The sequence below is a fragment of the Zonotrichia leucophrys genome, chromosome 5 (genome assembly GCF_028769735.1).
Source record: "Zonotrichia leucophrys gambelii isolate GWCS_2022_RI chromosome 5, RI_Zleu_2.0, whole genome shotgun sequence".
Taxonomy (NCBI): Eukaryota; Metazoa; Chordata; class Aves; order Passeriformes; family Passerellidae; genus Zonotrichia; species Zonotrichia leucophrys.
This window is the reverse complement of record NC_088175.1, coordinates 20,128,234-20,142,288: the sequence shown is the minus strand read 5'-3', so window position 1 is coordinate 20,142,288 and position 14,055 is coordinate 20,128,234.

Sequence of the window (14,055 nt, the reverse complement as noted above, 5' to 3'; positions counted from 1 at the left end):
TGCATGGACTGTGATCATCGTTCAGTTTTTTATGCATGGATGTTGTTTTGTTGTGTCTAGACATTGGTATGATCCTTGCCACCTCAATAGCTAGAAATTATGGATGTTACAGATCCAGTGGGATTCAGCTTGGTGCCGGAATTACCCTCACACTTCCCTTAAAGGTGCAGTGAGCTTCTCCATCCCCACTGCCAGCACACCAACCCTTCTTAGTCCATACTTGTAAGTTCTTGGAAGAGGTTAATTCTTAAGAAAAGTTTGTTCTTTATCAGTTTTTCAAGAAAGAAATCAGCAAATATACCAAGAAGGAAGCCTGCCCTGAAAACTGATGCCTGCCATACTTTTTCCACATGTCTGTAGAAATTATGTTTAGCTCTCCTCATGCTCTGCTTACACAGGAAGGAGTGGATGTGTCCGGCACAGGGACCGGTGACACACTTTTGCAAGATGGTGTGCCAGGGGTGGCTAAAACCCAGCGCCTCTGAGGTGAGCACTGGCCAGGCTGCACTCATGTTGCTCACACTGACGCTCTGTCCACTGAACCACATTTTTACCTCAGGTGAAAAACAGTGCAGGCATCAACAAGGTGAATATCTCCTGCTGCCCGCTGTCCACTCTTGCTATGGCATTGAAGGGTTTTCCAAGTGGGGCTAACATGCAGGTGAGACCCTACAATGTGCTGCAGCAGGTCTGGCTCTGTCCCTCCTGCACCCACCATCCACAGCTCCAGCAGAGGGAACAGGAGCTGGAGCCCCAGCAGGGAGCTGGGAGCCTTTGCCATCAGCCGAGGGAGCCTGGCCATGCTGCTGGTAGGAGCAGCCCTTGTACCACAAGGACTGGGCTTCTTTGCTTGCCTGCTAGTATTAACATTCATTTGCTCTCTGAAACAGACTTGGTTTTTTTTTTTTTGGGCCATTCTGTGTAACATAATCATATTGGAGTAGAATTCTTCTGCCTAATCAAATGAAAGTTCATGTAGTTAGTTTGTCTTTAGCATTTACTAATGAATGTGATTGTGAGGATTTAGTTTCTCACATGGTTAATAGGAAGGCATTTAGGTAATTATAGCTGTCTAGTGTCTTTCCACTGCTAATCGCTTTTACTGCCTGGTTCATTTCCAGACCAGCAAGTGAAACTCTGGCACACAGTTGTGCAGGGAAACTGTCCCTGTGGTTAGATGTTGCTGTATTCCTGATGGTTTGTAGGTGTGAAGTCAGTTCCCAGCTCCAACCTTAATTTCATATGAACTTCCAAAAATCACAGCCTTGCTGTGATCCAGCTTTCCTACTTGTCTGCACCATACTGTGTCACGCAGTTCAGCACTCCCTCCCTGACACTGGCCAGCAGAAGACACTTAGAGAAGAAAAATTTAAGGAGGCAAATATGTAGTGCCCCCACTCCTGGACTGTGCATCCAGCTTCCAGAGCTTTAGGAGCTTTCCCATGCACCTTTGTTCAGAAGCTGCAGTGAATTTCCCTAATCCCTTGCTGGACTTTTCCGCATCTTTGATCTCCATGACATCCTGTGACAATGATGCTGAACAGAAAACTGCACCAAAAATCTCCAGTGTTTGTTTTAAAGCTACTAGGTGGTATTTCAATTGAGAAAAATCAATAATTCTGTTCAGAGAAACAGGGAATGAGATTTTGCTCTTCACCTTTTTAGGGCACCTGTGATATGACTGAGCTGTCACCCCCCTCTGCTGTCTCCTTTCCAAGCTTCAGCTAGTTCTGCTTCTATCTTAGTTATTTTTTCACAAATGAGAACATTTCCATACCTGGTTACCTTTTACAGAATGTATTATTTTTTTCTGACTATCTTTGTAATATAGAATGCAAACTATAGTTAAGAAGGATTTATAGAAAGGTAAAGAGATGTTTTCTGGGGTTTTTTTCTCTTTTTAGTCCTATTAATTCTGTTAATTCTGGGTGGTTTTGCCCAAACGGAGCCCTGATCTCAAGTATCCATCTTGGCTCTGAAATTCATTTCCTAGTAAAACCAGTTCATTTAAAGTCTGTGGCACATACAGATTTTCCCCCTCAGATACTGTTTAGTGCACATGTTCATGTGGAATTTAATGCAAAATCTAACTTCTTATTGCTGTGCATTATGAAATCACATTAGGAAATATTTCTGTACTTTTTAGCTACAGTTTAATATTTTTTGAATAATTCTTCATCAGCTGCAGCCTTTGCTACTTTGCCCTTCACTTTGTTTCCTTAGATCATGTGGTAAAAGACTTGGCATTATTTTCTTTTAAAATCTGGGGGAGGAAACATGCCTGTTACACAAGCTAGTGAAGTATGTAACCGTGATTATGCTAATGATAATTCTCATAACCTTTTTTGTCATTGCGCTGTGCTTTGATAGTTATCTTGTTGCTAACAAACAATTCATAGCTGTTTGGAGCAGTGCTGTCTTCTTAGGAGCTAAATGGGTCAAGGGCTTTCTGCCAGCAGGAGAGATGTCTGTACTGGTAAGGTGAAGAGAAGCAGGAGGAAGCGATTTTTGGCTAATATTAAATTAAAATTAGGAGTTGTGACCACCGGTCTGAGAGACATGAGGGATCCTCAGAAACTCTAGCATCCCTCGCAGCAGCCGCTCCTCAGTTTACTATGACGGTATTTAATTTCAATTAACAAATTTTAGTTTAGTTTAGTGTAGTTTAGTTTAGTTTAGCATTACTTCCCCCTCGTCCTTTCCTCTTTACTCCCCCCAAGGTTTTAGTGCGACACCCCTCTCCGTGCCGCTCCTTTCGCCATGGTGGAGCAGGGGACAAGGGGAAGGCGGAGGGGAGAGGGACAAGGGGAAGGGGCAGGAGAAGGGGAAGGAAAGGCTCCCGTTCCCGCGGCCGCAGCCCGAGGAGGAGCTCTCCCTCCCGCCGCCCGCCCCTTCCCGTGCGGAGCTGCGGGCAGGCTCAGGGCGGTGCTGGGTTTCCCTCTAGCGGTGCCTGGGCCGTGCACAAGGATGCCGTGTCCCTGCCAAGGGGCTGTCCCTGCTCGGCACGAATGGCTGGGCTCGGAGCCCGCCGAGCTCACCTCTCCAGCGGTACCGGGCTGGGGAGACGGGAACAGCTCTGCCTGTACGGCTGAACCAGTACAGCCGTGCTCCTCCTCGGGCCCCTAAGGGATGTTTGTACGAAGGACTCTTCTCTCCTTGACCATGTGGAGTCAGTGTTCTTGTTGCATTCTTGTTCCAAAACGGCACTCTTTGGTGCAGTCCAAGGCTGGTGGCATTTGGCGCAGCATGCACGGCACAGTTCAAAAGCTTGTTTCCAGAAGTCTGTACCCGCATGAGTTAGGTTCTGAAGCATCGAGCTTGTCCCTGGTTACCTGATGCCTCTTTGGGAAGTCCATGCCAGACTGTGTGACTTTCTCACTGATTTGCTATTACAAGCAACAGGCAGGAATTGGTCAAAATAACAGCAGAATTGTTGAAAACAGCCATACTACAGGTCTTCAGAAATCAAAGCATTACATGTATGAAAACTGAAGTAAAAAGCCTTGTATGGATAAGAAACTCTTCGCAAATAGTGTCCAGAGATATTCACAGTTTATCACAGAATATTCTGTGTTGGAAGTGACCCACAAGAATCATTGAGTCCAACTTTTAATCTTTAGCCACTGCATGAACATATAGTAATCTCCTTCTCCACAGCTACTTGCAGGGCCTTAAAGTTTTCTCAAGATATCCTGGACAGGGTATGGGATTTTCAGATTATTTGAAAAATATCCCATGTCTCAAGGCAGTTGCAAGTGGGTAGCTAGATCCTCCAGCTCCTCTTAGATCTAGTATAAATGGCATCAGTGAGTGAATTGCAGAGATCCTTAATGGCAACAGCTCAGAGCAATATGGAGCATGCTGGCTTGAGCCCAAAGGTGGGGTGTCCCTGCAGGGTGTCCTGCCCAAGGATGGGGCACCCTGTGCCCACCTTCCTGGAGTTACTCTGAGCAAACATCATGCCTGCTCCTCACTGCCTATTGACTGTGAATGCTAGAAAGCTCGATGCAGATATTTTTAACCTTTCCTGTGCACAATTATCCAAACCAAACACCTGGGAGGAGTAAGGTGCAGGACCTGCTGACCCAAACCTTCAGGCCTGTCTGCATTGCATCATTACCTTGTGCCCTTATGCCCTTATGTGTTTCAGAGTAAACCTCTCTCCCCTTGCTGCACATTCTCTTCTGAGACAGGTAAGACTGTTGAGGCAATGCTACCTGTTGTTGACCCTCATTTGATCATCTTACCATGCTGTCAATATCACTTGGATTCTCCAGCACTGCTGTTGGCCTTGCTTCCTCCACGTATTTTCCTGCTAACCTGTTATCTTTCTCCCTCTCAGTCCCTTCAGCAGCAGCTGCTAGAAGCCATTACTGGGCTGCCCTCTTCTCATTCTAAGTGGGTCTTGTAATGAGAAAAGGAAACGTTTTTTTCCTTATGTCTGGTAGGGGAAGCAGGTGATTCTTCTGATTATTGCCCTTAAAATGAATAAGCTATTAAGGGTACTTTAAAATGTTATTAGTGCGTTGAAGTAGTAATGTTAATAGTTAATTCATGCTCAATAACATTATATCTTTTAAATATTAGTATTATTATATTGTCTTGTCAGAACAGCTTTAAAGGTTCTTCATGGGCTTTTAGTTAAGGCAAAGCACCAGCAGTGGGAACAGCAGAGCAGTGACTGTGGGTGCACATCCAGCTCTGGGTGAGATGCAGTCATGGGGCTCAGACACTTCAGTTCCAAGCTGATCTACCCCTCAGTGATTGTCTGACCCTGGCTTGAAGGCTGTGGGTGCCGCATTGCCATGTGGGGAAGGACTGCAGCTGCTGAGTGTGCTGTGTTTCTACCCCCATGCAGGTCCCGGGGATCCTCAGCCCATCATCCTGCAGGACTTGGTGTACTGGTGCTTTCCTTGGAAACAGCCCCTGCTCATTTTCCCAGCAGCTCGTTGGTTATTCCATTGAGGACCTTGCATCCCTTCCTCCCCTGCATCCCTTCCTCCCCATGTGCCTTGGAAGCACCTAGGCCAGTGAGCTGCTCATTACACACCTTTGGCAAGGTGCTGCTTCGTGTAGACTCTTCAAAATTTCTTTTGTTGCAGAAAAAGGAGCAACTGGGGAAAGATTTCTGCAGAAGAGGTGGTGTCAACTCTAGTCCCTGGACACAGCTACTCAGTGGCTATGTCATGGGAACAATAAGCTCTCATTGGAGCATGGCCTGAAGCCCTGGATGTCCTGCTGTCCAGGTGAGCACTCCCATTCCTCCATCTTTCACAATCTCCTGATTGTTTGTGAGAGTTCAAAAGTGAATGGATGGAAAGGCCAATCTATTAAATCTATTAAATAAAATTGACACCACTCAGAAATTGCCTGAACAAAGAGAGACAGCACCAAAGAATATTGAGAGGCAGTACCACTTTATGCTTTCCTGTTCCTACATTTTTCTCCAAGCACCTGCTTTTGGCCATTGTAGGAGACAAAATACGAGACTAGATTGACTTTCAGCAAGTAAGCAGGATGTTTTTATAAAAATATATCTATAAAATATAAAATGCATGTATATTTACAAAGCTACACAGGCCTTTCTGTACTGTCATCTTGGTAGCATTTTACAAAATCCCAAGTTATTTTGTGAATGAATTTTGGGTGGTGATTCTAGCTGTATGAGAAAGCTTAAAATTAATCAGTAATAAAGTAATGAAAATGAGAATAACATTAAGGCTGCAAAGTTAAGCACTTAGAAGGAAGAAAATGCCAAAATAAAGGGACTTGTACTCTTGGGATTGTAATTTTTTTTGAAAATTCCCAGTCAGATGTCCTGCTGTGTGTACCAGAAGATAGAATGGCTTTACACAGTAATACTCTATTTTTAACATAGGCTCCCTCCCTGGTTTGTATCCCAGTGTGGAGAGTGACTGGCATTGAATGAGAGCACAGAGTGAAGAGAGAGCAGCCTGCAGAGTCCTACATGCTCCTCCCTCCTGCAGAAGCCCGTGGGCAGAGAGAGGAGCTGCTGGTGAACACTGACAATGGTCATCAAGTTCTCTGAGATGGTCACCCAGGGCCCCTGAGAGCATGCCAGTGTGGTGTTGGATGTCTTCACTGAAATCACATTTTTCAACAGAGGGTTCAGATAGCCATTCTGGGTGCTGACTGAGGTCACCTGTAGAAGTGTTTGTCCCAGCTCACCTCCAGTCAGCTAAAGCTGTGCATGCCTGACAGCTCCACTTATTACTGGTGAAATTTCTATGTCAGGGCCTAGTTCTAAATTTCATTTTCACTGGAAGCAGGATTAGCTCCAAGTATACATAAGCACATACTTTGAAGAATGTATCTTTGTGCTGAAGGCAGTGTCCATGCAGACATTTATAGTTAGGTACTTTACTGTAAAAATAACATGAGAGCAAGTGTTTTGATGACAACAGCACTGCTAACCAGAAAGTTATCTAATGCTTTATATGCAAATACATGTAAAGGGTGAAAAATTGGATGTTTTGGTATAATAATTTTTCTATTGTGATCAGATATGCATATACAAATAGCTTTCATGCTGGCAACCTGATAAACATGAGCAGCCAGCAACTAATGCAAAGATGGTCTCTCCTCTAACAAATGAGCACTATTTGTGGTGTTTAATACTGCAATGATTAGCAGTGATGTGTAATCCCTCTGCCCAGGACCTCCCCAGCCTGCTGGGCAGATGTTCTGGCAGATTTTGGCACTTGAAAGTGAAATCTGCTCTTCCTTAACCTCCAAATTTTCATGAGTCACAATGTTTTCCTCTTCCTCTTATCTCTCATAATTATTTCAGTTCTTTTTTTGACTCTGGTAACACTTCCACTTACCTTAGTCATTGTCTTTCTGCCTCAAATGTAATATTTTTTTTTTTTTTGTATGGATCACATTTGTCTCCATATCTTCTGCTCAGGTAGTTTTCCCACAAGTGGCACTGTTGTTCTTTGGGGTGATGTTAGGGCTTAGGGATGTATTAGGAATGCCAAATGTCACTAGGCCTGTACAGAATTCTTGGCCCACAGTAAAAATAAGAGTTTCCCTAGGGACCCTGATTATGTGGGACAAACCATGGAGATTGAGGGTGAGTTTGTCATGCTTGGGCTGAGTCTTTCAAGGGCCACAGAGAGACCAAAAAAACTTGTCCAAAATGTCTCATTTAGGCTATGGTGGGTTGCCCCTGAAATTTATTGTCACATGAAAGGTGCTTTTATCCCCCCAAAAAACCTCCAAACAACAAAAACCTCACTGTTTTCATAATCTGTTAAAAGATGACTGAGAGCCTAAGAGAAGAGACTGTATTTTTCTAACATGTTGTCATAGTTGTGCCTGAGAACAGTCTGTGAAAAAATATACCTGCAGCTCAGCCTGAAAATTGCCTCCCAACAGTTAACCAAGTTATCACTTTCCTCTGGGATCAAGTTGAAAGGTAATTAAGGTTATGTCACTTTGGAGGAGTTCACTGGTGACATGGTGGGTAGAGGGAGGCAAGCCTGTGGAGATGAAATATGCTGGAAATTAGCATGAGGTATTATGTACTCACACCAGTCTTTAGTGTGTCCTGGCAGTTTGTCATGAGAGAGTCCCTTGAATGGTGATGCTTTGACTGTGACACACAACGTGAAAATGGGTGTTGAACAGGAAGGAAGGTGTGATGGGGAATTTTCTAGAGTATTTGGTCTAAACTTAATATAAACAGATTACTGGGGGCAGGGGGAAGTGTGACTAAATAACTACTGGCATCCTTTATCTGTGTGGAAGCAAGAGAGCTTGTCCTTGAAGTGAGAAATTTCTAAAGTAACAGTTTCTAAAGTATAATCTGCTCAGATTTTGTTACTTCCCAGCGTGTCTAGAGGTTAGAGACTGCATCAAAGAGAGTAAAGCCTTTTACTCTTCATTTTTATTGTCCGTTTTTATAATTAGAATTGGAAACTGTCATTTAGCAGCAAATTTAAAATAAAAACATAACTTTCACAAAGTCCTCAAAGAAAACAAAAAATCTTATAGGTGTTGACACATCCTATCATCAGGTTTAGAAGGTAAGTACCAGAAAAACGATTGTTATCAGGTGTGAATTAACATACAGTGAGTTTGCTCACAGCTGAAGAAGGTGACAGATATAACATATGCATTAATAAAAGCCCAAATGGAAGGTATGGCCATAATTAGAAATGGTACTTGAAGAAATGCTATCGATTCCAGGAACTGAATTTAATTTGATGGCTTTTACTGTAATTAACACAATTGTTTGTATCAGCATAGATCTCTTAATATTATTATCTAAGCTGACAAATTATAAAATTAAATGTTCATTTAAGATGTAATTCAAAAAATTTTAAAGGTGTTCTTGAGTCAATGTGTCTCAGTTAATTTCTTTAAAGCTAAAGGACCTGATTTTTTCTGCCAGTTTTCAGTGACTGAAGCTACTCCTGATTTATATCAATGCTGCAATGAAAGCAACATAAACAAAGGAAGCATTCACAGGTTCTGATGAGTTCTTGACAGCCCCTATTGCCTATACTTTGCAGGCTTGAAAGGTATTTTCTTTGTAGCATTAGATTTTAATGGTACTGAATGTAACGTGCACATATAATAGCAATAATTCACTTTTCTTGTGTTTGCGCATTTACCTTGTCATATATCTGCTAGATGCAGGGTCTGGTTCTCTTCTCTTTTACACCTGTTTTACCCAAGGGCTGTTTATTTTGATGCAGTTACTCCTGATTTAGATCTGTGTATATGAATCTGTTATCTGCGAGAGGTAAATTAATGCTTTTAATCAAGGCCACTCTTCTGCCTACCCATCAACATCAAAGCCTAGACATGCTATTAGTTATTGAGAAAGGGAGCACAGTGTGAGTAAGCAGCCCTCAGCTATCTCTGGATCCCCATTACCAGAATTTTAGCACCATTACCTCAAAACCATGAATACTTTTATCCTGTCAGTCACTTGGAAAGGCTATATAGCCACATTTTGCAGACCAAAACCACAAAGGGAAGCAGAATTTGGACAGAAATAAGGTGCCTAAATCCCAGTGTAACTCTTAAGACCATTTTCAGCAGCTGCTACCCAAAGTCTCCCTACTTGGAAGGTGGCTTTATTGTGGATCCCACATACCTGAAGATTTTTTTTTTTTGAACATACTTTGAAGGACCCTGACCTTGTCAGGTCATAGCAACTACCTGTTCCAAGCCTTGCTCTGTCAGAAAGGACGCCTCAGCAGGATTCTCTCCACAGGATGGTGAATCTGTGTAGGGGGATAGAATATAAGAAAATAAAGATAGTGTAGAAAGTAATCTTACCCCTAAGGAGTTGCAGGTGGGCCAATTATCAAAGATTAGGAGCAGGCCTGACTTTAACAGGCCACAGCTGTAACCAATGAGAAGAAGAGTGCCATAAAGAGTGGGGTGGCCCCTTGAGAAGGGAATGGGAATCAGTTGGCTGCTTTGTGAAGGAGAAAGAGTCAGTGCTCTGAGGAGCTGCTTATGAGAAGCACCAAGAAGGTATGAAGCTTTGGTGATAAGGAGACAATGGTATGGAACCCCTGCAGTAAGATGGTAACAAATCTGCCACTATGTACTTAGAATCTGTGGAAATCCTCAAGGCAGATTTCACATTTAACACCACTGGAGTAACTTTTACTGTACTTTGGCCATATACAGAAAGCTCTGGCAGCCTTGTCACTGGCCTTGTATTTGGTAATTGAATGGCTAGATCAGTCATGCAGGATGTAGGTGAGGGAGGAGGATTTGGGAGGATTCAGATCTCTCTGTGCTTGCTTTGAGTTAACTGCTCATGCCAAGAGCTAAAAAGTAGGACTTCCCAATTTACTAAGATCCACTAATTTCACTGAGGCCTGGTGAAGGTGCAGTGCATCTCCTTTGTTTCCATGTGCCATCCACTTTGGTGGAACCAGGCCACTCTGCTAAGCTTATTTCCTCGGACATGGGTAAGAATTATTTATGCTTGATGTCTTGTAGTCCAGGTAAAATATTCCTGAAGGCCACCAAGCTATAGGGTACTGTACAGAACAGGTGTTGAATGAAGTTGTATGAGCCACTCTTGGAGCAGGGACTGGAAGAGGTGGTTAGATTTTCCTCTGGTTGTCTTAGACACCAGGCAACAAAGTTGATCACTCTCTTTTCTCTTCTTAGTGAGTATTTTAATAATTCAAGAACGTGGCCTCATTCCTACAGAAGGATTGGAGAGTACCCCAATACAACTAAATTTCATCAGATGGTGAGGGATACTTACAAGAGGGATGAGTGGACACTCCTTGGACAGATAAAAGCATTTGGGGTTTTTTGTGTGTCTTGGGTGCATGTGATAAACTGTTGTATGAGGGTGTAAAATATGGTGTAGTGCAATACAGAAGCTCCTAATCCCTTTTTTGTTTTTTTAAACACATGGCTAATGAGCCTACCTTAGGAAGAGGGTGCGGGTCTCTGCATCACAAGTGAGCAATGGCACTAGGTACAGTGCTGCACCCAAGTCTCCTAGGGAAGGTTGGAGGTTACCTTAGCAGCCCTAACAATGTTCCTTGGCCTCCTGAGGTATTTCCCTGCTCCATGTGCCAGTAGCTGTGATCCCAGCTGCGAATGGTCCTCGGCTCTGCAGGTGATGCTGGGTGCTCAGGTGACGGCTGTGGCACCTTCCGGGGAGGCTGGCGCTGTGAGCTGAGTGCTGCAGCGAGCAGCCAGCCCAGTATGGCACCAGCAGACCCCGGTATTAATTAAGAAGCACTTTTAAAGGGTGTGTCAGCACTGCAAGACATAGATGGTGTATATCTAACGGGCTGGTGGGTCTGCCCCGCTCTGGTCAGCTCCTCACCTCCGGAGAGCAAAAAACTGCCAGGGCCCTGGGACCCCTGCGCTGCCGGCCTTGGCGGGGCGGCGGGGGAGGACCGCGGAGAGGCCTGTGCCGATGCCCATTCCCGTGCCTGTGCCCATGCCGCTACCCATTCCCGTGCCGGTTCCGGCTCCCACCCGGGGCGAGGCGCACCCGCGGTGCCGTGCGGAGCTGTCCCGCCCCGCGGTGCTGAAACAGCCGCCAGCGCCGCGGTGCCGGCTCCTCCCGCCCCAGCCTGCTCAGCGCGGCTGCCCGGCAGGGACCAGCAAGTGCTCGGGACGTGACGAACAAGGGCCAAATAATTTTTTGAAATACACGGTCACACGTGTAGACTGCAGTTCCTCTTTATTTGCCGGCTCATTATAGCTGTAATTGCTTTGCTATTTATCTGTGAAGCATCCCGTTTCGTATTGAGGATAACATTAGGAATTGTTGCAAAGAATTCTAATTAGATAAACGCAAAACTTTGAATTTGTATCCAGGCTGAGCAGTGAAATGATCTGAGGCAATTATACATGCTGAGCTGCTGCCCTGAACAGTATTCCTTATCAATGGCAACAATAGATGAGAAAATATGTGAACAAATCAATATGCTATTCAGCTATAGAATTATTTTAAGAAGATAGCTAGAAAAGTGCACATTTTGCAAAACAAACATCGTGGTCTAATACTGCTGTAATGTGAATTAATGAAAAATTAGCAGTTGTTTAAGAGCCAAAACAGAAATAGTTTTCTAAGTGTAAAAACTAAAAGCTAGACTCTAGCTTTACTTCTGCACATATGATTTTTCAGATAAGTAATTAATAAAATTATAATTAATAATAATAAAAAGAATAACAAGTTTCTATTAATGCCTATAAACATATCTTCCTTAATCAGATAATGAATAATAGAAGCATTCAGAAAATAGTTAAGAGATATCTATTTTTTAAACCAAGTGACTAAGAAATATAATCCTACTGTACCTCAGTAATTGTTAAAGGAAGGACCCATTATCATAATTATGTTTCTGGAACAAACATTATTTCAATGTGATAAAGGATGACATGACACTAAAGGTAAAGCCACGGCAGATGTTACATGAGTAACAAGACAATATGCCCGCATTCGGGTAATTTCTCCCCCCCAGACATGTTCTCATTAATCTGTGATTAATAGGATTTGAGTATAGTAAATGATGTTGATCTATTGTCTGTCTTTGTCCCACACCATAGAGAGAGCAATTTGTCAGCTCAGCTTTTGTGTGGCTATTTAATAGCAAAGAGGGGGAGAGAAAAGACGCTAATCTTCTAATTGGCATCTATAGAGAAAGGTCTAAGAACACTGCCTGCCTGGAAATAGCTTGTGTGCAATTCCTATGCCTGCGAGGCTGAGGCAGACAGACAGCAGCACCAGGATGGGTACCCATGGAAAGGGAACAGTGTGTCCCTGTCACACAATGAGCTGCTGGCCAGAGGGAGAGTGGAGAGCAAGGTGCACTGCAGAACAAGGGGCAGTTGCTGACTCTTCCAAGTCTGTTATGTTGCAGCCTGTTATGTCAAAGGAGTGCTTCTTGACTGGTGTGACTTTATTAAAGACAGGAAGCTGCCTCCTTTCTAGAGCAGAAAGCAGAATGAGGCAGGGGAAAAACAGGGGGCACTGATGAGGAATAGTCTTCTCACCAGCAAAATTGGAATCAATGGAGAGAACACGAAGTGCCCAAACATCTTTCCAGAGATGTCAGGTGAACAATGGCTTTGTGCTAATATAGTGCCACTTCTAGCTTAGCTGTCCTCCTCAGGTGCTAAGGTTGCCTAATGAAACGACTGCCTTCAAATACAAATAATTTCACAATTAAGTCACCACTCCCAATTCAGCAAAACATGGAAGCTACTGCTTAAAACTAGGCATGAGGACAAGTGCTTTATCTTTCCCCCATCCTCAAGTATCTATTTTATGCCCTTCAAAAGGTCAGAATGAAGACTTGGGTTTTGTGTGCAGTTAAGGACTGGATCCCTCTGGCACATCTACATTGCAGCAAAATGCAGCTTTGTTTTTGTAATGATTTCTTAAGTGGTGAACATAGACAAAGAGTTCCTTGTTCAGTTTAACCACCTGAGCCATTCTGATAGTATAAAATTTAAGATAAAGCAGTAACTCTCTAAAAATATTATTTTTTGAGACCTGTGTCATTTTTTAATAGGAGCAATTTAATGAACATTTCATTTGGTAGTTTTGTCACTCCAGTGGGTCAAACCAGTGAATTGCATCAGAAGGGTGGGACTACCTTAGATCAGCTTTATCACTTGGAAATAGTTCTGTGGGCCTGCACATAATGTTTTTTCTGCCTGTGTAAGTCTGCAATGGATATAGAATAGAAATAGCATAGCATAGAGCATGACTCTTTTTCATGCTAATGGATATCATCAGGATTTAATGGAAACTGATGCAGGATAAAGATTGGATAAAGAGGTATTTTGCTAAGTGAAAAATAAAACTGTGGATAGAATTGAATCTTATTTAAAATTGAGAAGAGTGGATGGAAAGCAGCTGACAATACTGAGGTTAAAGAAAAGGATCTCAAAACTGTTTAAGTTAGCAATATTTACTGCCACATTTCACAATCACATCTCTATTCAAAGCCACCAGAACCCACTGCTCAGGTGTATGAGCAGCACTTGGGCAGACATGGTGTTGTCTGGCCTCTGCAGTGAAAACTGCTGGGATTTGGAGATCAGATGGGAGTCTGGGCAGGGACAAAGCAAGCGGGGCAATCTGTACCATCTTGTGTATGAATTTGCAAACGCAGAGCATTTCCCTGCTGCTTGGTGATGTTAGCATGCTGAGCACCATTATCACAGCGCAGAGTGCAGCCCTTTCTCTGCCTTTGGGGGTGAGCACTGACGTTTGTCCCTGTTTCAGGCATGACAGAGAGCAGGCATGCCCTCTGTGGAAACACCCAAAACTTTTGCAGTGGCAAGAACTCCCTCGGTGGAGATGCTGGGTCTGTCCTGGATCTATTAGTGTACACTGGGGGGTACAGTGCCAAATCTGCCTGAGCCTGGGCTGTGTGGTTGAACTGAAGTGCAATAGTAGGGCCACATCAGCAAGAGTCTGGGCTCTAACTTTTGTGGCTTCCAGGGAAAGGAAAGTGTCTGTTTTGCTTCTGAACATGAGCACAATGCCAGCCTCTCGTGGAACGTAGCTGTAAGGTC